Source organism: Mesoplodon densirostris, chromosome 7, assembly GCF_025265405.1.
Source record: "Mesoplodon densirostris isolate mMesDen1 chromosome 7, mMesDen1 primary haplotype, whole genome shotgun sequence".
In the NCBI taxonomy this organism is placed as follows: Eukaryota; Metazoa; Chordata; class Mammalia; order Artiodactyla; family Ziphiidae; genus Mesoplodon; species Mesoplodon densirostris.
Genome location: NC_082667.1, coordinates 19,330,776 through 19,357,575, shown reverse-complemented (window position 1 = coordinate 19,357,575; position 26,800 = coordinate 19,330,776).

The following is a 26,800-nucleotide window of genomic DNA, read 5'->3' as shown; positions in this document are numbered from 1 at the left end:
TGAAAGGTCTTCCAGAAAATAAGGACTGGTGTTCTGCTGCAAGACCCAAAGTTGTCATAAAGCCAAATGTCGATGGGGTGAAGAGATTCAGTGAACAGATATTTTATCAGAGCAGTCAAGGATGTGGGAAAAATAAAAATGAAGTTTGAAGAACACATTCAGAAAGGAGGAAGATTTATATGTCCTTCAATCTACCTTTTCTTGAATCTTCCATTCATCATGCTGTACATTTTTTCCTTAGAGAGGCATTTTAATAATATCTTGAAATTTTACAACTGTAATATGAATTTAATTCATAAGTTTGATTTCTCTATTTGAAAGCACACACACAGTGAACAATTTTAAAGACTTTGCCAAGATCAGTTTTGGCTCAGGTGAAATTCTGTTAATGGTGATGTCTTAAGTTATTTTTGAGTGAAAACCATATAAAAACCATAACACAATGTGTTATATAAGTAAAGCCAAGATCGTGTCATGCCTGGTTATAAGATTTGAAAAACATCATGTATACCACGCCCAAGCATTCCTCAGAGGAAATCACTTTTGCCTAAGAAGGGTGTTTTACATTCCCTTTTAAAATAATGGGTAAGGGACTTCCCTGGTGGTCCAGTGGTAAAGAATCTGCCTTCCAATGCAGGGTTCGATCCTTGGTCAGGTAACTAAGATCCCACATGCCGTGGAGCAACTAAGCCCACGGGCCACAACTACTGAGCTCGAGTGCCTCAACTAGAGAGCCTGCATGCTGCAAACTACAGAACCCATGTGCTCTGGAACCCACGCACCATAACTAGAGAGAGAAAACCCACATGCCGCAACTAGAGAGAAGCCCATGTGCTGCAACTAAGACCCAATGCAGCCAAAAAAATAAATAAATAAGGAAAATAAAATAAATATTAAAAATTTTTAAAAAACTCTTGTAAAATAATGTGTAAAAGTGAGGGAAGAAATGGAGGAATGCAAAACACTATGCTTCATACAAAGCATACAGTTTTACAGTTTGGTGAGTGGATTCTCTATAGAAGAAATAACTTATTCCCTATTCACTGAAAACTCGCCTGTATTATATTACAGTTTTTGCCATAATTATGGCTAACTTCACTAGAATTTGCTAAGTAATTTTGATTTATGTGTCTAAAATAAGTAGGTTGAAGATTTCATTTAATTTATAGTATTTACTGAATAACTGCTATGTTCTAGGCATTGTATAGTCATTAATTTACTCTCCTATAAAATAGAGGTAATAACAATTATCCCTCTAAATTGCATTTCACTTATGGGATTCTTATCCTTTGTTTTGGTATGTATGTATGTGTGTGTGTGTCTCTGTGTGTGTGTGTGTATGTGTGTGTATTAAAGAGATGTTTCATTACCTCCTTGACCTTTTCATGCAAAGGGCATAACCTCACTAAGTGTCCATTACAAAAAAAAAAAAAAGAGTTAGTCTGTGTTATGGATATTTATTAAGGGGTCCAGATACTAAATGAAATTTTATGCAAAATTTTGAATATGTTCATTTTCTCAGAAGCAGTTTCATAATTTTACTTAGATTTTTGAAAAGCTTTATACATAAATGTTAAGAATGAGTGATACAGATCAGATGCAACAGTATTTTTCAATTATTTTTTTGATTGTGATACACAGTAAAATATAGATTTTACATGACGACCTAACATGTATGTGCACATGTGCACATACACAACATACACCCACATACCTGAAACAAAAGTTTCTCAAAACAATTCTAACCTTTTCAAGTTGCATTGCACTCTAAAACTTTCTATTCTAAATATTAAGTAAAAGAGCCAATTCCATCCTGCAGAGTTTAGCATCTCATTAACTATAACTCCTGGTACTTTATCACTATTAAGATAAGTCTGGTAGGCAATATAGAAATCTCACATATATCATGGCATTCCTGACACCACAACATTCTTGCAGATTATGCTGTCAATCATAATATGCAGTGAGGGCAAGAAACCCATTTCCTACTGTGGCCTTGTCAATGAGCAAATCCTGGTAACTATTTACGAGCTGCAGAGGCCAAGTTGAGTCTGAGAGACAGGAGATTGAGGATTTAATTGGGTCAAATGCAGTACACCTCATTAAATCCCATTCTCTTTCTTTATATGTTAGCACATTCTGGGGAGGAGACCTGCCTTCATCATGGTTTGGGTATCATAATTATTATTTTAATTAAGAAAAGTTAAGGCTAATCTTCCTTGATTTGTCAATTACAGTGTAGTTGGTGTGCCACTGTCTCTGAGTATACATAGCCTGAGCCTTTGAGGAGTAGCTAGAAGCTTCCTGATGGGACTGCCACAGCCTTGCAAACCAATGGTGAAACCCTACCTCCCTTTTATATATTAGTGTCACCATATGTGATTTTCTTGCTTCATCCTTTATCATTTGTTGTTCTTTTCATCAATGAATTAAGTTTGGCAGAAACCCAAATGTACAAATAAACCTTCCCAATATAGGAAAAGTGGATTTATCATAGTAAATCGGCTTCTACCCCAAATTACTTACTATATATTAGGGCCTGAGCTAAGAGCTTCATGTTTATAAAAATTCATTCAGTGGGTGTAATAGTATTCATAAAGTCTTATATTTCACATTTCATCCCTTATGGGTCTCATGTCCTGGCCTTTGATGGGTGGCTCTGCGTGTGTGTTTCTGGGGGGCCCAGGGATGTCTCCTATATGACCAGAAGCAAACAGATTCCTGCTGGTACCACCACTGCTGCTGTGCAGAGTGCTATGACTCCTCCAATGGCCACCCTGGGTCCTTCAGTTCTCTTCCTTCCTGCCCTTCAGGGTATTACAATCCCCGCAGGCAGCATGAAGATAGCCCCTTTCCTTGCAGGAAGAGTAGGAGTCAATTCAGTCCCTGCCTGCAGGGGGAGTTCTTCCCTTCCCACTACTTTCTTTGAACTGTGTCCAGGCCTCACTGTCTAAAGCATTAGTAGAATAGCTCTTGTGAATTTCACTTTGAGCCCTCTCTCCTTAGGCCCTATATATGTATGTATGTATGTATATGTGTTTATACCTAGAGTGGGTTAAGGATATAATGAAGGCAAAGCCACCACACTACACCCAGACCAGCAATTCCCTCTGGCAACAGCAGTTCTTTACTAAGTCTGCTCATCTTCCCATCCCATGTCAGGTGACGAGTCAGTCCCTTCTTAAGGGTGGCCCCGTTGCGCTCCTGCATATTGCCATCTGCAGCACTGCTCTCAGGAGTCTTTTGGAGCATGGGCAATTCCTAGCCACTAGCAGGCCCCTCACTGGAGTTTTTTTCACAAGGAATCTCTCAGTCATGACATAAACAGTTCTCTGTCATAGTTCCCTTTACCCAGTTGTCAGATGTCAGATGTTTCTAAGTACTTCTCACACTCAAGCTGGGCCCTCATTTCGTGAATGTGAATTTCTCACATAATCTTCTGAACTATTTGGTGATTTGGATATTTTATGCTCACTTTAAAGTTGGGAAAACTGAGTCCCATAAGTTTCAAGTGATTTATCCACGTAAAAAAGTGTAAGATGTGAACTGAGGTTTGTGTCCAATCCCGAATGTGCTTTGAATACTATGCCCCATCATATACAACTGAAGACTAGTATGTGTTCCATGCACAACAAAAGCAAACAAACATTATTCTCTTTATTGTCTAAATGTCATTGGCCTGTTTAACTTCAAGGTGTTTAGGGAAATACTTTCTTCAAGATGCACACTGGGAGGACCTTCAAGATGGTGGAGGAGTAAGATGGGGAGATCACCTTCCTCCCCACAAATACATCAAAGATACATCTACATGTGGAACAACTCCTACAGAACACCTACTGAATGCTGGCAGAGGATTTCGGACTTCCCAAAAGGCAAGAAACTCCCCACGTACCTGTGTAGGGCAAAAGAAAAAAGAAAAAACAGAGACAAAAGAATAGGGACAGGACCTGCACCAGTGGGAGGGAGCTGTGAAGGAGAAAAAGTTTCCACACACTAGGAAGCCCCTTCATGGGCGGAGACTGCAGGTGGTGGAGGGGGAAGCTTCGGAGCCATGGAAGAGAGCACAGCACAGGGGCACAGAGGGCAAAGTGGAGAGATTCCTGCACAGAGGATCAGTGCCGACCAGCACTCACCAGTCCGAGAGGCTTGTCTGCTCGCCCGCCAGGGCAGGTGGGGGCTGGGAGCTGAGGCTTGGGCTTCGGTCGGATCCCAGGGAGAGGGCTGGGGTTGGCTGCGTGAACACAGCCTGAAGGGGGCTAGTGCGCCACAGCTAGCCGGGAGGGAGTCCGGGAAAAGTCTGGAGCTGCCGAAGAGGCAAGAGAGCATTTTTTTGGGGTATGCAAGAAGGGATTCAGAGCACCACCTAAATGAGGTACAGAGATGGGCACAAGCTGCTGATATCAGCACAGACACCAGAGACAGGCGTGAAACACTAAGGCTGCTGCAGCCACCAAGAATCCTGTGTGCAAGCACAGGTCACTATCTACACCTCCCCTCCTGGGAGCCTGTGCAGCCCGCCACTGCCAGGGTCCTGTGATCCCGGGACAACTCCCCTGGGAGAACACACAGTGCACCTCAGACTGTTGCAACATCATGCCGGCCTCTGCCACCGCAGGCTCGCCCCACATCTGCACCCCTCTGTCCCCCCCAACCTGAGGGAGCAGAGCCTCCTAATCAGTGACTCCATTAATCCCCTCATGACTGGGCAAAGAACAGATGCCAGAGGGCGGCCTACATGCAGAGGCGGGGCCAAATCCAAAGCTGAACCCCAAGAGCTGTGTGAACAAAGAAGAGAAAGGGGAATCTCGCCCAGCAGCCTGAGGAGCAGCGGATTAAAGCTCCACAATCAACTTGATGTACCCTGCATCTGGGGAATACCTGAACAGACAAAGAATCATCCCTAACATGAGGTGGTGGACTTTGGGAGAAAATGTAGACTTGCAGTTTGCTGTGTGTGACTCACTACTTTCTGATTTTTATGTTTATTTTAGTTTAGTTTTTAGCGTTTGTTTTCATGGGTGGATTTGTTTATTGGTTTGGTTGCTCTCTTCTTTTATATTTTTATGACAATTTTATTTTTTTTATTTTAATAATATATATATTTTTTTTTTAATACTTTTTTATTTATTTATTTTTCCGACGTGCTTTTTTTTTCCCTCCCTTTTATTCTGAGCCATGTGGCTGACACGGTCTTGGTACTTGGGCCGGGTGTCAGGCCTGAGCCTATGAGGTGGGTGAGCTGAGTTCAGGACACTGGACCACCAGAGACCTCCTGGTCCCATATAATATCAGTTGGCAAGAACTCTCCCAGAGATCTCCAACTCAATGCTAAGAACCAGCTCCATGCAATGACCAGCAGGCTCCAGTGCTTGACATCCTGTGCCAAACAACTAGCAAGACAGGAACACAAACACACCCATTAGCAGAGAGGCTGCCTAAAATCATACTCAATTCACAGACACCCGAAAACACACCAACGGACGTGGTCCTGCCCACCAGAAAGACAAGATCCAGCCCGAACCACCAGAACACAGGCTCCAGTCCCATCCACCAGGAAGCCTACACAACCCACTGAACCAATCTTACCCACTTTGGTGTCTGGGGGCAGACACCAAAAACAACAGGAACTACGAACCTGCAACTTGCAAAAAGGAGACCCCAAATACAGTAAGTTAAGCAAAATGAGAAGACAGAGAAATACACAGCAGATGAAGGAGCAAGGTAAAAACCCACCAGACCAAATGAATTAAGAGGAAATAAGCAGTCTACCTGAAAAAGAATTCAGAGTAATGAGGGTAAAGATGATCCAAAATCTTGGAAATAGAATGGAGAAAATACAATAAATGTTTACCAAGGACCTAGAAGAACTAAAGAGCAAACAAACAATGATGAACAACAAAATAAATGAAATTAAAAATTCTCTACAAGGAATCAATAGCAGAATAATTGAGGCAGAAGAACGGATAGGTGACCTGGAAGATAATATATTGGAAATAACTACCTCAGAACAGAATAAAGAAAAAAAGAATGAAAAGAATTGAGGACAGCCTCAGAGACTTCTGGGACAACACCAACATTCAAATTATAGGGATCCAAGAAGAGAAAGACAAACAGAAAGGGACTGAGAAAATATTTGAAGAGATTATAGTTGAAAACTTCCCTAATATGGGAAAGGAAATAGTCACTCAAGTCCAGGAAATGCACAGAGTCCCATACAAGATAAATCCAAGGAGAAACATGCCAAGACACATATTAATCAAACTATCAAAAATTAAATACAAAGAAAAAATATTAAAAGCAGCAAGGGAAAAGCAACCAATAGCATACAAGGGAATCCCTACAAGGTTAACAGATGATCTTTCAGCAGAAACTCTGCAAGGCAGAAGGGACTGGCAGGACATATTTAAAGTGATGAAAGGGAAAAACCTACAACCAAGATTACTCTATGCAGCAAGTATCTCATTCAGATTCAACCAAGAAATTAAAACCTTTACAGACAAGCAAAAGTTAAGAGAATTCAGCACCACAAAACCAGCTTTACAACAAATGCTGAAGGAACTTCTCTAGGCAGAAAACACAAGACAAGGAAAAGACCTACAATAACAAACCCCAAACAATTAAGAAAATGGGTATAGGAACATATATATCGATAATGACCTTAAATGCAAAAGGATTAAATGCTCCAACCAAAAGACACAGGGTGGCTGAATGGATACAAAAACAAGACCCGTATATATGCTGTGTACAAGAGACTCAGTTCAGACCTAGGGACACATAACAGACTGAAAGTGAGGGGATGGAAAAAAGTATTCCATGCAAATGGAAATCACAAGAAAGTCGGAGTAGCAATACTTATATCAGATAAGGTAGACTTTAAAATAAAGACTGTTACAAGAGATAAGGAAGGACACTATATAATGATCAAAGGATCAATCCAAGAAGAAGGCATAATAATTTTAAATACTTATGCACCCAACATAGGAGCACCTCAGTACATATGGCAAATGTTAAGAGCCATAAAAGGGGAAACAGAGAGTAACAATAATAGTGGAGGACTTTAACACCCCACTTACACCAATAGACAGATCATCCAGACAGATAATAAATAAGGAAACTAAAGCTTTAAATGACACAATAGACCAGATAGACTTAATTGATATTTATAGGACATTCCACCCCAAAGCGGAAGATTACAATTTCTTCTCAAGTGCACACGGAGCATTTGCCAGAATAGATCACATCTTGGGTCGCATATCAATTCTTGGAAATTTAAGAAAATTGAAATCATATCAAGCATCTTTTCCAACCACAACACTATGAGTTTAAAAATCAATTACAGGAAAAAAAGAAACTGTAAAAAATACAAACACATGAAGGTTAAACAATATGCTACTAAATAATCAAGAGATCACTGAAGAAATCAAGGGAAATAAAAAAATACCTAGAAACAGGTGACAATGAAAACACAACGGCCCAAAACCTATGGTATGTAGCAAAAGCGTTTCTAAGAGGGAAGTTTATAGCAACACAGTCTACCTACCTCAAGAAACAAGAAAAACCTCAGATAAACAACTTAACCTTACACCTAAAGCAAACGGAGAAAGAGGAAAAGAAAAACCCCAAAGTTAGCAGAAAGAAAGAAATCATAAAGATGAGATCAGAAATAATGAAAAAGAAATGAAGGAAACGATAACAAAGATCAATAAAACTAAAAGCTGGTTCTTTGAGAAGATAAACAAAATTGATAAACCATTAGACAGACTCATCAAGAAAAAATGGGAGAAGACTCAAATCAATAGAATTAGAAATGAAAAAGGAGAAGTAACAACTGACACTGCAGAAATACAAAAGATCATGAGAGATTACTACAAGCAACTCTATGCCAATAAAATGGACAACCTGGGAGAAGTGGACAAATTCTTAGAAATGCACCACCTGCCAAGACTGAATCAGGAAGAAATAGAAAATATTAACAGACCAATCATGAGCACTGAAATTGAGACTGTGATTAACAATCTCCCAAAAAATAAAAGCCAGGACCAGATGCCTTCACAGCCGAATTCTATCAAACATTTAGAGAAGAGCTAACACCTATGCTTCTAAAACTCTTCCAAAATATAGCAGAGGGAGGAACACTCCCAAACTCATCCAACAAGGCCACCATCACCCTGATAGCCAAACCAGACAAAGATGTCACACACAAAACAAAACTACAGGCCAATATCACTGATGAAAACAGATGCAAAAATCCTCAACAAAATACTAGCACACAGAATCCAACAGCACATTAAAAGGATCATACACCATGATCAAGTGGGGTTTATTCCAGGAATGCAAGGATTCTTCAATATATGCAAATCAATCAATGTGATACACCATATTAATAAATTGAAGGAGAAAAACCATATGATCATGTCAATAGATGCAGAAAAAGCTTTGGACAAAATTCAACACCTATTTATGATAAACTCCCTCCAGAAAGCAGGCAGAGAGGGAAGTTACCTCAACATAATAAAGGCCATATATGACACACCCACAGCCAACATTGTTCTCAATGGTGAAAAACTGAAACTTTTCCACTAAGATCAGGAGCAAGATAAGTTTGCCCACTCTCACCACTATTATTCAACATAGTTTTGGAAGTTTTAGCCCCAGCAATCAGAGAAGAAAAAGAAATAAAAGGAATCTAAATCAGAAAAGAAGAAGTAAAACTGTCACTGTTTTCAGATGACAAGATACTATACATAGAGAATCTTAAAGATGCTACCAAAAAACTACTAGATTTAACCCATGAATTTGGTAAAGTAGCAAGATACAAAATTAATGCACAGAAATCTCTTGCATTCCTATACACTAATGATGAAAAATCTGAAAGAGAATTTAAGGAAACACTCCCATTTACCACTGCAACAAAATGAATAAAATACCTAGGAATAAACCTACCTAAGGAGACAAAGACCTATATGCAGAAAACTCTAAGACACTGATGAAAGAAATTAAAGATGATACCAGCAGATGGAGAGATATATCATGTTCTTGAATTGGAAGAATCAACATTGTGAAAATGACTATACTACCTAAAGCAATCTACACATTCAATGCAATCCCTGTCAAACTACCAATGGCATTTTTTAGAGAACTAGAACAAAAAATTTCACAATTTGTATGGAAACACAAAGGACCCTGAATAGCCAAAGTAATATTTAGAAGAAAAACAGAGCTGTTGGAATCAGACTCCCTGACATCAGACTATACTACACAGTTACAGTAATCAAGACAGTATGGCACTGACACGAAAACAGAAATATATATCAATGGAACAGGATAGAAAGCCCAGAGATAAACCCATGCACATATGGTCACCTTATCTTTGATAAAGGAGGCAAGAAAATACAGTGGAGAAAAGACAGCCTCTTCAATAAATGGTGCTGGGAAAACAGGACAGCTGCATGTAAAAGAATGAAATTAGAACACTCCCTAACATCATACACAAAAATACATTCAAAATGGATTAAAGACCTAAATGTAAGACCAGACACTATAAAACTCTCAGAGGAAAACGTACGCAGAACACTCTATGACATAAATCACAACAAGATCCTTTTCGACCCACCTCTTAGAGAAATGAAAATAAAAACAAAAATAAACAAATGTGACCTAATGAAACTTAAAAGCTTTTGCACAGCTAAGGAAAACATAAACAAGACAAAAAGACCACCCTCAGAACGGGAAAAAATAATTGCAAATGAAGCAATGGACAAAGGATTAATCTTCAAAATATACAAGCAGCTCATGCAGGTCAATATCAGAAAAACAAACAATGCAATACAAAAATGGGCAGAAGACCTAAATAGACATTTCTCCGAGGAAGATATACAGATTGTCAATAAACACAAGAAAGGATGCTCAACATCACTAATCATTAGAGAAATGCAAATCAAAACTACAGTGATATATCACCTCACACCAGTCAGAATGGCCATCATCAAAAAATTTACTAACAGTAAATGCTGGAGAGGGTGTGGAGATAAGGGAACATTCTTGCATTGTTGGTGGGAATGTAAATTGATACAACCACTATGGAGAACAGTATGGAGGTTCCTTCAAATCTAAAAATAGAACTACCATACGACCCAGCAATCCCACTACTGTACATATACCCTGAGAAAACCATAATTCCAAAAGAGTCAAGTATCACAAGGTTCATTGCAGCACTGTTTACAATAGCCAGGACCTGGAAGTGACCTAAGTGTCCATTGATAGGTGAATCAATAAAGAAGATGCAGCACATATGTACAATGGAATATTATGCAGACATAAAAGGAAATGAAATTGAGTTATTTGTAGTGAGGTGGATGGACCCATCATCTGTCATAGAGAGTGAAGTTAGAAAGAGAAAAACAAATACTGTATGCTAACACATATATATGGAAACTAAAAAAAAAATCAAACAAAAAAAATGGTTCTGAAGAACCCAGGGGAAGGTCAGAATTAAAGACACAGACGTAGAGAATGGACTTGAGGACATGGGGAGAGGGAAGGGTAAGCTGGGACAAAGTGAGAGAGTGGCATGGACATACATACACTACCAAATGTAAAATAGATAGCTAGTGGGAAGCAGCCTCATAGCACAGGGAGATCTGCTCGGGGCTTTGTGACCACCTAGAGGTGTGGGATAGGGAGGGTGGGAGGGAGATGCAAGAGGGAGGGGATATGGGGATATATGTATACGTATAGCTGATTCACTTTGTTATACAGCAGTAACTAACACAACACTGTACAATTATACTCCAATAAAGATGTTAAAAATTAATTGAATGAATAAATTTTGGTGATATAAATTGAAAAAAGAAAGTTGCACACTGGTAACTCATGATAAAAAATACGCTAACTTTCTAAGTTATATTTGATATTCTCTCTAATTGACTCTGCAACTCTGCCCTCTCCCTTAATAGCTGTATTTCTTTCCATTTAATTCATACTCTGAAGAGTCTCAAATCTATATCCTCAGGTAAGATCTCACTCCTGAGCTCCAGACCAAAATTCTAGCTTCCTAATTGTCATATCCATGTGGAAACCCAGATGCACATTGAATTTATAAGTCAAGGAGGACTATGCTTATTCTCTCTTCTTGTTGCAATATGTTGCTTCCATTAGTACCAGTTTTGGTTAATGTCATCCAGTCACCCAACTGCAGAATGTTACTATGCCTCCAAATTCTCTGACTCTTTTTCCCTTATTGTTCACTTCCAATCAGCCCCCAGATTTTGATTTTTTTCAAATATGTCTCCTTTTCTTTATATTCATTTTACTGCCCTGGTGTCAGTCTCCCTACTCCTCATTCCTTGCAATCTCTTTTCCAAATGGATATTAATAACAAAGCATACTTAGTTATGTCCCTGAACTCATCAACAGACTTTTCTTGTCAGGAAGTGAATTATTCATGAGTGTATCTTATATGCTTAGTGCTTTATTTGACATATTATATTAAATATTTCTGGTACTTGGCTAGTCAACATCCATTCTCCCTCTGAATGACAGCATAGTCCCTACATGGGTAAAGTCTGTGGGATTGCAGTCAGGAGCTTAACCTTGCACTTGATAAAGGAATAATCTCAGGCTCCAACCTGGATCTACTGAATATTACTGTCTCGAAATCATGAGCAAAAGAAAAAGAATAAACAAAAATGTAAAAATAACTGTATTTCATCCATTTTAGACTCAGGACCTGAGCCCTGAACAAAGTATTTCTGTTAAGAGACCATTTCTTCCTGTAGTTCTTTCTCCCTTCTTCTCCAGCATTGTCTTGGTTTTTATTTGCTTACAGCTGATTCTTCAACCTCCCCTTGATTCTGTGAGCAAATAATATCCCTTCTAAAGTTTCTTTCCATTGACAATTTACTCAAAGGTATTTGATTAATGAGGTCAAACTTGGTTTCTACCACTTGCAAATGAAGAAACATTATCTATCTATCTATCTATTTATCTATCTATCTTTCTAAATGTAATGAATATTTTTAAATTAATGCATGAAAAGATGAATGAAAATCAGTCCAAGCATTCTTCTTTGAAATCAGATTATCCTGAAGTTTACTGAGATTAAATAACCCCTCTCTTCTCTTCAATTACTCTACTCCAGACATACTAGATTTCTTTTTATTTCTTAAATATACCAATTTTATTCCCAACTCAAGTTATTTACTACAGGTGTTTTTACTCTCTTCCTGAAAAGCTTCCCCTGGTGCTTTCTCATGCTTCTCTTCTTTGCTTCCAGGGCTGCTACGTATAGTTGGGAAATTTGACCACTGCATTAAGGCAGATGGCTTAGAAGTGGTACAGTATAAAATCCAGCCCAAATATGGGGCACTGAGAAATCAATCCCAGAACAGAGCTGGGTCCCACAAAGGAAGAGGTATCCTTGGAAATTTACTCACCAGCATCATATGAACTAGCAGAGCTGTTCACTCTTTTTAGTTATCTACTAAAAATAATTCCTAAAAGAGACCTTTCCTGACCACCACTCTGTCTAAAATTGTCCCCATTCCCATGACAATCTCTGCTTCATTTTTTGTCAAAGTATATATCACCTCTTGCACTTACATGTAATAGTTTGTTGTTCACTACCTCCCACTGAAATGTAAAATCCATGCAAACCGAGACCTTGTCTTACTCACTACCATAACCCTTGGACTTAGAAACAGTGTCCTGCACACAGTTGCTGCTTAATAAATACTAACTCACTTGAAAGAGTGATCTGAAATGAGGCACTTGGATTTAAAACTCAAGTTATTGGTTATCCAGTTTGCCTCTTTACTCTGGATGAATAGTAATTTTAACAGTTAACAAATGTGCAGAATATTATAATAAACATGAGCTAGAGTTAATGTCAATTTATAAGTACTGAAAACTTAAATAATATGGTACTTTACCAACCTTCTCACATCATATATAAAAATAAACTCAAAATGGATTAGAGACTTAATTATAAGATCTGAAACCATAAAATTCAATGAAAGAAAACACAGGCAGTATGCTCTTTGACACTGTTCTTAGTAATACTTTTTTGGATATGTCTCCTCAGGAAAGAGAAACAAAAGCAAAAATAAACAAATGGGACTACCTCAAACTAAAAAAACTTTTGCACAGTAAAGAAAACTATCAACAAAATATAAAGGAAACCTACTGCATGGGAGAAGATATTTTCAATGATTTATCTGATAAAGGGTTAATACCCAAAATATACAAAGAACTCATACAACGCAACATAAAAAAAAAAAACTGATTGAAAAATGGGCAGAGGACCTTCATAAACAATTTATAACGACTGCAAACTTAAGTTATATATATATATGGTACTTTAGCAGGAGTTCTTTTTATAAATAACTTTCTTCATAAACGCCCAGCTACCACCATCACAAAACGAAATCTTCAATGTGTAAGGTGTTAAGGCTCTAGCGTGCTTACCTTTGCTTCTCTAAATCTCTAAGTTGTGTGATATCAACTGATCAAACAAAAAACATTATTCAGGAAAGAAAACTGCCACAAGCATAGAAACTCACAAGACCTTCATCTCTAAATACAGCATGGGGTGTTTCTATGTTTCAGACTATAAAATACTGAATTTTTTTTCACTTATGACATTTCCCTTTATAAAAATGTATGGCACTTCTAGTAAAATTCTATTAGTAGTTATTTCATTGGTTGTTTTATCCCACAAGGATTAACATTAGCCTTGCTTTTAAAAATAACACTTCTGAGCAAGATAAAACGCCAACAGAGCTAACAAATGAAGAGGTAATAGTCAGTCTACCTGAAAAAGAATTCAGATTAATGATGGTAAAGATGATCCAAGATTCTGTTTCCAAGATCCAAAATCTTGGAAATAGAATAGACAAAATGCAAGAAACAGTTAACAAGGACCTAGAAGAACTAAAGATGAATCAAGCATCGATTAAAAACACAATAAATGAAATAAAAAATACTCTAGAAGGGATCAATAGCAGAATAACTGAGGCAGAAGAACGGATAAGTGAGGTGGAAGATAAAATAGTGGAAATAACTGCTGCAGAGCAAAATAAAGAAAAAAGAATGAAAAGAACAGAGGACAGTTCAGAGACCTCTGGGACAACATTAAACGCACCAACATTCGAATTATAGGGGTTCCAGAAGAAGAAGAGAAAAAGAAAGGGACTGAGAAAATATTTGAAGAGATTATAGTTGAAAACTTCCCTAATATGGGAAAGGAAATAGTTCATCAAGTCCAGGAGGCACAGAGAGTCCCATACAGAATAAATCCAAGGAGAAATACACCAAGACACATATTAATCAAACTGTCAAAAATTAAACACAAAGAAATCATATTAAAAGCAGCAAGGCAAAAACAACAAATAACACACAAGGGAATCCCCATCAGGATAAGAGCTGATCTCTCAGCAGAAACTCTACAAGCCAGAAGGGAGTGGCAGGACATAATTAAAGTGATGAAGGAGAAAAACCTGCAACCAAGATTACTCTACCCAGCAAGGATCTCATTCAGATTTGATGGAGAAATTAAAACGTTTACAGACAAGCAAAAGCTGAGAGAGTTCAGCACCACCAAACCAGCTTTACAACAAATGCTAAAGGAACTTCTCTAGGCAAGAAACACAACAGAAGGAAAAGAACTACAATAACGAACCCAAAACAATTAAGAAAATGGGAATAGGAACATACATATCAATAATTACCTTAAATGTAAATGGACTAAATGCTCCCACCAAAAGACACAGACTGGCTGAATGGATACAAAAACAAGACCCATATATATGCTGTCTACAAGAGACCCACTTCAGACCTAGAGACACATACAGACTGAAAGTAAGGGGATGGAAAAAGATATTCCATGCAAATGGAAACCAAAAGAAAGCTGGAGTAGCAATTCTCATATCAGACAAAATAGACTTTAAAATAAAGACTACTAGAAGAGACAAAGAAGGACACTACATAATGATCAAGGAATCGATCCAAGAAGAAGACATAACAAGTGTAAATATTTATGCACCCAACATAGGAGCACCTCAATATATAAGGCAAATACTAACAGCCATAAAAGGAGAAATCGACAGTAACACAATCATAGTAGGGGACTTTAACACCCCACTTTCACCAATGGACAGATATCCAAAATGAAAATAAATAAGGAAACACAAGCTTTAAATGATACATTAAACAAGATGGACTTAATTGATATTTATAGGACATGCCATCCAAAAACAACAGAATACACATTTTTCTCAAGTGCTCATGGAACATTTTCCAGGATAGATCATATCTTGGGTCACAAATCAAGCCTTGGTAAATTTAAGAAAATTGAAATTGTATCAAGTATCTTTTCCGACCACAATGCTATGAGACTAGATATCAATTACAGGAAAAGAGCAGTAAAAAATACAAACACATGGAGGCTAAACAATACACTACTTAATAACGAAGTGATCACTGAAGAAATCAAAGAGGAAATTAAAAAATACCTAGAAACAAATGACAATGGAGACACGACAACCCAAAACCTATGGGATGCAGCAAAAGCAGTTCTAAGAGGGAAGTTTATAGCAATACAATCCCACCTTAAGAAACAGGAAACATCTCGAACAAACAACCTAACCTTGCACCTAAAGCAATTAGAGAAAGAAGAACAAAAACATCCCAAAGTTAGCAGAAGGAAAGAAATCATAAAAATCACATCAGAAACAAATGAAAAAGAAATGAAGGAAACGATAGCAAAGATCAATAAAACTAAAAGCTGGTTCTTTGAGAAGATAAACAAAATAGACAAACCATTAGCCAGACTCATCAAGAAAAAAAGGGAGAAGACTCAAATCAATAGAATTAGAAATGAAAAAGGAGAAGTAACAACTGACACTGAAGAAATACAAAAGATCATGAGAGATTACTTCAAGCAACTCTATGCCAATAAAATGGACAACCTGGAAGAAATGGACAAATTCTTAGAAAGGCACAACCTGCCAAGACTGAATCAGGAAGAAATAGAAAATATGAACAGACCAATCACAAGCACTGAAATTGAAACTGTGATAAAAAATCTTGCAACAAACAAAAGCCCAGGACCAGATGGCTTCACAGGCGAATTCTATCAAGCATTTAGAGAAGAGCTAACACCTATCATTCTCAAACTCTTCCAAAATATAGCAGAGGGAGGAACACTCCCAAACTCATTCTACGAGGCCACCATCACCTTGATACCAAAACCAGACAAGGATGTCACAAAGAAAGAAAACTACAGGCCAATATCACTGATGAACATAGATGCAAAAATCCTCAACAAAATACTAGCAAACAGAATCCAGCAGCACATTAAAAGGATCATATACCATGATCAAGTGGGGTTTATTCCAGGAATGCAAGGATTCTTCAATATACACAAATCAATCAATGTGATACACCATATTAACAAATTGAAGGAGAAAAACCATATGATCATCTCAATAGATGCAGAGAAAGCTTTCGACAAAATTCAACACCCATTTATGATAAAAACCCTGCAGAAGGTAGGCATAGAGGGAACTTTCCTCAACATAATAAAGGCCATATATGACAAACCCACAGCCAGCATCGTCCTCAGTGGTGAAAAACTGAAACCATTTTCACCAAGATCAGGAACAAGACAAGGTTGCCCACTCTCACCACTCTTATTCAACATAGTTTTGGAAGTTTTAGCCACAGCAATCAGAGAAGAAAAGGAAATAAAAGGAATCCAAATTGGAAAAGAAGAAGTAAAGCTGTCACTGTTTGCAGATGACATGATACTATACATAGAGAATCCTAAAGATGCTACCAGAAAACTACTAGAGCTAATCAATGAATTTGGTAAAGTAGCAGGATACAAAATTAATGCACAGAAATCTCTGGCATTCCTATACACTAATGATGAAAAATCTGAAAGTGAAATCAAGGAAACACTCCCATTTACCATTGCAACAAAAAGAATAAAATATCTAGGAATAAACCTACCGAAGGAGACAAAAGACCTGTATGCAGAAAATTATAAGACACTGATGAAAGAAATTAAAGATGATACAAATACATGGAGAGATATACCATGTTCTTGGATTGGAAGAATCAACATTGTGAAAATGACACTACTACCCAAAGCAATCTACAGATTCAATGCAATCCCTATCAAACTACCACTGGCATTTTTCACAGAACTAGAACAAAAAATTTCACAATTTGTATGCAAACACAAACGACCCCGAATAGCCAAAGCAATCTTGAGAACGAAAAATGGAGCTGGAGGAATCAGGCTCCCTGACTTCAGACTATACTACAAAGCTACAGTAATCAAGACAGTATGGTACTGGCACAAAAACAGAAAGATAGATCAATGGAACTGGATAGAAAGCCCAGAGATAAACCCATGGACATATGGTCACCTTATCTTTGATAAAGGAGGCAGGAATGTACAGTAGAGAAAGGACAGCCTCTTCAATAATTGGTGCTGGGAAAACTGGATAGGGACATGTAAAAGTATGAGATTAGATCACTCCCTAACACCATACACAAAAATAAGCTCAAAATGGATTAAAGACCTAAATGTAAGGCCAGACACTATCAAACTCTTAGAGGAAAACATAGGCAGAACACTCTATGACATAAATCACAGCAAGATCCTTTTGGAGCCACCTCCTAGAGAAATGGAAATAAAAACAAAGATAAACAAATGGGACCTAATGAAACTTCAAAGCTTTTGCACAGCAAAGGAAACCATAAACAAGACCAAAAGACAACCCTCAGAATGGGAGAAAATATTTGCAAATGAAGCAACTGACAAAGGATTAATCTCCAAAATTTATAAGCAGTTCATGCAGCTCAATAACAAAATAAACAAACAACCCAATCCAAAAATGGGCAGAAGATCTAAATAGACATTTCTCCACAGAAGATATACAGACTGCCAACAAACACATGAAAGGATGCTCAACATCTTTACTCATTAGAGAAATGCAAATCAAAAGTACAATGAGATATCATCTCACACCAGTCAGAATGGCCATCATCAAAAAATCTAGAAACAATAAATGCTGGAGAGGGTGTGGAAAAAAGGGAACACTCTTGCACTGCTGGTGGGAATGTGAATTGGTACAGCCACTATGGAGAACGGTATGGAGGTTCCTTAAAAAACTACAAATAGAACTACCATATGACCCAGCAATCCCACTACTGGGCATATACTGTGAGAAAACCATAATTCAAAAAGAGACATGTACCAAAATGTTCATAGCAGCCCTATTTACAATAGCCCGGAGATGGAAACAACCTAAGTGTCCATCATCAGATGAATGGCTAAAGAAGATGTGGCACATATATACAATGGAATATTACTCAGCCATAAAAAGAAACGAAATTGAGCTATTTGTAATGAGGTGGATGGACCTAGAGTCTGTCATGCAGAGTGAAGTAAGTCAGAAAGAGAAAGACAAATACTGTATGCTGACACATATATATGGAATTTAAGAAAAAAAATGTCATGAAGGACATAGGGGTAAGACAGGAATAAAGACACAGACCTACTAGAGAATGGACTTGAGGATATGGGGAGGGAGAAGGGTAAGCTGTGACAAGGTGAAAGAGCGGCATGGACATATATACACTACCAAACATAAGGTAGATAGCTAGTGGGAAGCAGCCGCAGAGCACAGGGAGATCAACTTGGTGCTTTGTGACCGCCTGGAGGGGTGGGATAGGGACGGTGGGCGGGAGACGCAAAAGGGAGGGGATATGGGAACATATGTATATGTATAACTGATTAAATTTGTTATAAAGCAAAAAAATAAAAAATAAAAAAATATTAAAAAATTTAAGAAAAAATAAAATAAAAGCTTAACATGAGACATCAAGTTGTGGAAGCTATTTGATGCGGTATTTATAAATGTTTCAATAACAATCTCAATAATACTAAACTCTAAAAAGCATTCCGAAATATAGATCTATTTATAATATCTAGGTAAGTGAGAATCCATGCACACACAATTCCTGGCATAATTTTAATAAGGGGATTTCAAATCTCTGATGAGAGGGTGACTTCAAAATAAAAAGGATTCTTGTTCATCTAATAAAATATTTGTAATACAGGATCACACACAATAGAGGAATCAAATCCACATGCATCCAAATAGGTTAGCCAAAAAATAAACACGTCAATAAAAAAATAAAATAAAATAAAAAATAACACTTCTAACTTTTGTCAATTCTCCCAATGCCTGATGGTTTGGTCTTTAATCCAGAGTTCTGTTAGCTACTTGGGATTTGCCCATTGCTGCATATAACCCTCAAAATATTTTGTCAAGCCCAACTAGAGATTCTTCTAATAAATAAGGCAGCATGAATATAAAATCCCAACTCTGCTTCTTAGCAGTTAAGATAACTCAGCGTTCTTCCTGTGAGCCTCATAGCATTGCCTATAAACTGTAGGAAATAAATCACGATGTCTAGGAAACATATGTGAGTCCAGTCTCAGCCTCTTCACTGTTAGATCAACCAGCCAACTCCCACTAAAGGGTCAGGTGGGTCCAAGTTTTGGTTCATTGACACAATCATACACATGAGCCCTTAATTCTATAGTATACTCAGTCTTAAGAGTCTTAAGTAGCCTTACTCTAGAAATAGATTAGAACATTAGTGTATCATTACAAGTCATAAGGAGTATTCTTAAAGTTTGCTCCATTTTCTAGATAAATTCCAGATAATGGAATTCTAAGATGTTCTCTTCTTTTGTTTAATATGAAGTAAAATGGAAAAAAAATGTTTTCGTACTCGTAAAGTGACTAGATTTCTGTGTTTTTTATTGGGTGGGGGCATGGTGATATTTTGATAGAGCGGCAAAATGACAGTGAAAGGAAAGAAGGGAAAGTAAACCTTAGTGTAAGCCCTGAGAATTTCAGGGCTATTTCTACGGGAACAATTTATGAAACTCTATTTGATTTCAACCAGGCAAGGGTTTCTCTTATAAAAGTTTCTGAATTCAGGAGAAAGTAAACTCAGATTTGCTTAATGAAACAATGTTGATATCTTATTCTCTTTGTGATGGGGAAATCATCTTTGAAAGAACAAACTAGTGCTAAGAACTGCAAACTAAAATGCACCATTCTGAGGGACTTCCCTGGTGGTGCAGTGGTTAAGAATCCGCCTGCCAATGCAGGGGACAGGGGTTTGAGTCCTGGTCCGGGAAGATCCCACATGCCACGGAGCAACTAAGCCCATTCACCACAACTACTGAGCCTGTGCTCTAGAGCCCATGCACCACAACTACTGAGCCCACATGCCACAACTACTGAAGCCTGAACACCTAGAGCCTGTGCTCCGCAACAAGATAAGCCACGGCAATGAGAAGAGAAGCACGCTCACTGTAACAAAGAATTGACCCCTCTCGTCGCAACTAGAGAAAGCCTGCGCGCAGCAATGAAAATCCAACACAGCCAAAAATAAATAAATAGATAGATAAATAAATAAATAGATAGATAAACAAACAAATAAATAAAAATTTATTTTAAGAAAACCCCACCATTTTGATAGGAAAAGGCCAGCTAAGCAAATGAGTATGTTCCTTTATATCGAAAGAAAAAACATGTTTTTCTAAATACTTTATAAGTGATGATTCTCAGTGTGACTTCTACTGCTTCTTAAGTATTGGTCAAATAGATTTTTGAGCAGAATACTTAAGAGGCCTAGATCTTCTTCTCCTTTAAACATCTAGGAGAGTCATATTGCTTTAATCTAGAATGAATTAGAACATCAGTAAAATTATTAAAAGATCAATAATAAAGCTTTAATAATGGCAGCGCATTCTCCTCTCTATATTTCCATATCCTAAGAATTATTATTCAGGTAAATTTCATCTGCTTCAAGTTTCAATACTGGACACCTGTTTATGAAATTTATGCTGGAGTACATGACCAGCAATAATAGATTTTCTAACCATAACTCTGGATTGTGGAAATGTTCAAAAGGTCCCCTTCTCTTTAAATGTCTGTGTACTAGCTGGTTGTTTTTAACAGCTTTACCCTGTCTATTACTGGCATTCAAGCAAGTGAACTAAAAGGCCTTTTAGTCCACAATGCTTTTGCAGGCAAATTAAAACCACTCCTTGCAGAATGAGAAATAAATAAGGCAGCTATTTACATGTTGTATTCTGCAGCCTAATTTGTTTCTACAGATCAACATTAATCTGCTTTTCTTTTGTTGGCATCATGCAGTTGGTTGCAAATGCCAATTAGACATGTTGGTTGATTTGTCAATCTATGAAAATAAGCAAGTGAGAACAATATTTCTGGGAAAAAACGTTCATTATTATTAGTTGGACACTCTAACCTTTGTATTTCAACTATAATTCTCTCAGAGGGTTGGTTTTTTAGAGCACTTCACATTTGATCCCCTGCTCCTTCCTCTCATCTGGAATTTCTCCTTTCACCTTTTATTCACAAATAATTTAAGGAGTAAAGACAGAGTCTAGAGGTGCCAACTGGGAAGTTACCTTATGGGGGAGAAGGGATAAGAATGGAAGGAAGCCCCTAGGAACCCTGACCAGTTCTTCAAATTCCTACTACTTTACTCATCCATTTGCATAACCCAAATGCCTCTGTGTTACAACTTTTAAACTTTGCTGGTTTTGCCTAGAGGTTTAAAACTATGAACTTCCGATGTCAGGGAGATTTTATAACATCCTTTCCGACAACAGTTGGAATGTACTTCATCCTTTATCATTCTCTCATTTATTTCCAGTTGAAAGGTTTGATCTATTTTAGACTTTTGCTTCTCCTTTACTCCTCACTCTCAAACAACTGGTAAATCTTATAAAATTGACGACTAATTCAGCACTTGTTGTGTCCGTGCCTGACATGTGTTAGATGCTCTGATACTCATTGAGTACAATTATAAAACTAGAAGTTTCTTCCTTCAAGTATCTTACTCAATGATTCCCCACTCAAATTCACACTCTTCAGCCTAAGTTTCAGGCTGCCTGTCTTCTCTCTGGACCCAATCTAACTACCTTCAGTATAATATAGTCAGCCACCTAGTATCACCTTCAAATACCTACGAACCAGTTACATCAATCTATTTAAAATCTCCAAATCACCCTCAACCGTCTCAGTATTTTACTCCATTACTTATATGAGGAGTGATCAATTCCACAAACATTTATTAGAACTTAAGTCATGTTAAGCACAGTGCTTGGGATATAAAGATACATCAAACATGGTCTCTACCCTAATGGACTCCCTTTCATTGATAAAGGCACACCAATAAACTAAAAACCCTAGAGCAGTAAAAGTACAGAGGGTATATGAGTAGCACTTAGGAGAAAGAAATTCAACCTTCCTTTCTACCTACCAAACTTTTACCCAACTTTTAAGTTCGGGTTGAAAACTTCTGACTCTCTAAATCTGCGTTAATATGTAAAATTACTACCCCCACCTTTATTTTCTAATTTCTTAGTAAATTTTATGTTTCTTCATAACATTTACCTCCTCCTGAAATTGTTTTATGTATTTATTTTAATTTATTGTGTGATTCCTCCATAGATGCAAGATTCATAAGGGCAGAAACTTTGTATTTACTTGTTTATTTATTCACTCATGCACTCAACGAGTACATATTGAGTACCTATTGTGTATTCCCCACTTTATTCCCATAACCTGTGCTTACAATAGTGTTTGATTCATATTAGGTCTTCATTAACGGTCTGTATAACAGATGAAGGAATATATAAGGGAAGGAAGGTTCCCTCAGATGTATTACTATCCCTCTCTTCTGTTCTCCCACTGAACTTCGTTTCCCTTCTCCAAACTTCTTTTTGGTATTGTATTTTATTATATGCTGCATGAGCATGTCTCAATCACTATATCATCACTATATCATGATCCCTGGAGGAGAGGGAACATGGCATTCATAGTTGCAATCTCACGTAGTGTCTAGCTTATTGCAGACACTCTAACAATAGAAATGAATGGCCAGGCATACCAAAATGAAATTTTAGATCTATTTATTTATGGAGTGAATTTAGTCTATTCCTTATACCCAAGTGACTATATTTTCCTATCTGGCATTCCACAGGCTTTACCACTGAGCCCTGTATCTCACAGAAATATAACTGAACAATAATTTTACATGTAGCCTTTCCTGAAGCAAACCAAAAGCACAAAACTCAAAATTAGGGCTTCCCTGGTGGCACAGTGGTTGAGAGTCTGCCTGTCGATGCAGGGGACACGGGTTTGTGCCCAGTCCAGGAAGATCCCACATGCTGTGGAGCGGCTGGGTCCGTGAGCCATGGCCACTGAGCCTGCGCGTCTGGAGCCTGTGCTCCGCAATGGGAAAGGCCACAAGAGTGAGAAGCCCATGTACCGCAAAACAAACAAACAAACAAACAAAAAACCTCAAAATTAATAGAAAGGAGGGAAATCATTCAGTTTTAAAAGGTTTACTCTGAAAGGTTCTTCATTGTGAATTGTAGCTTTTGTTCTTTTATATAAAATAATCTAGTATATCACAATATGTGTCAATTTAACCAAAATAGAAATATTATTTCATTGCACAGGTTTTAAGGACACAAATTATTTCAAATAAGTATGTCTAAAATAATCTCTTTCCTCAAACTCACTTTCCTCAAGGACTTTCAGTGGAAAAAAAATACCAGGCTCCAGGACCTATGACCAAAATACTAAATATAGTAGAAAGAAATAAGTTCTTTTTGCCAATGGATTAACAGGCAAGTGTGAGTGTTTGGCGCCGTTGGGAATTTCGGTACTGCTTCTCTATCCTTCAGTTTTGATTCACTCTTACTAATATGCAGGTATCAAAAGACTGAAAAAGGGGATAATTAATAGGGGAAAGAAATGTGAAGGTCTTATTAATTTAAGGGAGGTGGGAATTATTCTACTCATGCCATCATATGTCTCCTTTCCTGTGGCCCCACCATGGCTGGTTCAGGTATTCAGAGCTGTAGGACTGCCCAAGAAGGTCTTGGGCCCAACTCAAAGAGAGAAAGAAGGTTTCTAGCACTTATTGATCATAGCCTTTATAGTGGGCCCCAGGGTAGGCCTTTGACAAACATCACTTTGTTGAATCTTTAAAATAATCCCATACAATAGCCATACTATATAAAGAGGCACAGAGGTATGGAATGGAGAAAGGAAACTGAGACACAAAAAAGAGAAAGAATATGAGTACATGCAGTATGAAAAGAAGAATGTCAACTATCAGAAGCAAATCTCATACAGAATTAAAATTAAATCTTAAAGGGCAAATGAAATTGAACTGAGTACCATCTAAGTGCTTGGCATTGTACTAAGCACTCAGAATATAAAGTAGGAAAAACAAACAAGTAACGTTTGTATAAAAATATGGATATGGATTTGAATTCCAACTCCTTTAAAAACTAGCTAATGACCTCAGGCACATTGCTTAACATCAAATTTCTTAGACTCAGATTCTTCATCTGTAAAATTGAGACAGCAATACCACCTCCAAAGCTTGTTACAAGAATAAAAGCAAATAACATACAATTAAAAGAGTGTGTGACACATAGCAAATACTGAAAAAATTGTGGCTGGTATCAAAATTCTGGTAGATTAATGTTTAAAATGAGATAATGTTTTAAAATGGCAAAGGTATCTATCTACTTTATGCAAATATTTGATTCACAAAGTTATCCAACAGAGGAAACAAACAGAAATCATTTCATTTGTCTCTATTTCCTTGATCTTTTTTTTTTTTTTTTTTTTTTTTTGCAGTACGCGGGCCTCTCACTGTTGTGGCCTCTCCCATTGTGGAGCACAGGCTCCGGATGCACAGGCTCAGTGGCCATGGTTCACGGGCCTAGCCGCTCCGCAGCATGTGGGATCTTCCCAGACCGGGGCACGAACCCATGTCCCCTGCATCGGCAGGCGGATTCTCAACCACTGCGCCACCAGGGAAGCCCTATTTCCTTGATCTTGCTTGACCTTACACAGACAAAATATTAGATGCAGAAGACAGATTCTTACTTGGGTCTTTATAAGTCTTTACTCTTACCAAGATTCTACATAAAGACATAGCCATATTCTTGAATAAATCATGAGATTAGAAGAATTCGCAAGATAGCACAGATCATTATTCAATAAATTCCTTCCCTTTGGGACAAGTACTGTATATATCAGCTATATCTCTGAAGACATCCCTCTCATATAACTCTTATTAATAATTGCCCATGACTGACTATACCAGCAAAGAAGCCAAATGAAGTGCAAAGATTGTTTTGCAATTTCTTACATCAATGCACCAGAATCTTTTAGAAGCTAGAAACCAAAGAGTAAAAAGCAGTTTCTTCCATCTAACAATAATTCCTTTTTGAGCTCCTTTTGCCTAGTTCAATATCAAAGAGATTAGGGGTTGAGATGGTAAAATACTGTCATGAACTAAACTCTTATCAAATCACTCTCTCTCCATCCTTCCACCCATAGCAAATAAAAAATCACATGCAAGTTATCTTTTTTTTTTTTTTTCTTTTTTTGCGGTACGTGGGCATCTCACTGCTGCGGCCTCTCCCATTGCGGAGCACAGGCTCCAGATGCGTAGGCTCAGCGGCCATGGCTCACAGGCCCAGCCGCTCCACGGCATGTGGGATCTTCCCGGACCGGGGCGCGAACCCGTGTTCCCTGCATCGGCAGGCAGACTCTCAACCACAGCGCCACCAGGGAAGCCCGCAAGTTATCTTTTTAAACCACAAATGTTCGTAACAATTTGAGCCACATAGTGCACTTTGCTCCTGGAGTGATGGCCATTTTTACTAGAGTATGCTCACCTCTCTTCCCTACAGAAATTTTGAGTACAAAATATATAACTCAGAATTTCACAGACAGCATCAGAGGGCATCTAACGATGCACGGCATTTCCTATTAATATTCCCAAAAAGGTAAACTTCTGGGCTTGAATCTTAATGAAGTTCAAACAAATGAGTTTTAAATGAGAAAAAGCCTGAAGCTTATGATAAAAAATTCTGATGGAAGACTAAATATAAAATAGAATGGCACCATAACCTCATGAAACGTTCCCTAAATACTTGTTAAACAGAAAGGAGAAGTTTAGAAGGTAATTTAAATGTAACTCAACACCTTTTATGGGCTACATTATTCTATTTAATTATCATAATTAATAATAATTATCATAATTAATAATCCTATGGAGTAATTTTTGCTCATCTTTTTTTTACAGAAAGGGAAAATTGAGGACAAAAACACCGACTAGTTTTCACAATCCTACACAGATAAACTATTAGAGGCAAAACAGGGATTCTGATTTTTGTAAATTTTCACTTTTACATAGATTTTACATAAAGAAAAGGCCCTATTCTTTTTTTGTTTTTGTTTTTGTTTTTGTTTTGCTGTACGTGGGCCTCTCACTGTTGTGGCCTCTCCCGTTGTGGAGCACAGGCTCTGGACGCGCAGGCTCAGCGGCCATGGCTCACGGGCCCAGCCGCTCCGCGGCATGTGGGATCTTCCCGGACCGGGGCACGAACCCATGTCCCCTGCATCGGCAGGCAGACTCTCAACCACTACGCCACCAGGGAAGCCCAAGGCCCTATTCTTGATTAAATCACAAGGCTAGAGGAATTCACAAATTAAATCCTATATATTCAGTTAGTTTTTCTTTTTGTGTCATTTTTGCACAAATTGGGTAAATGATTAACAAGAGAATACATGGGGCATAAGACCTACTCTGAATTTCCAAGTCCTTGGTCACAAATAAGAAGATCTCAAATGAAACTCGG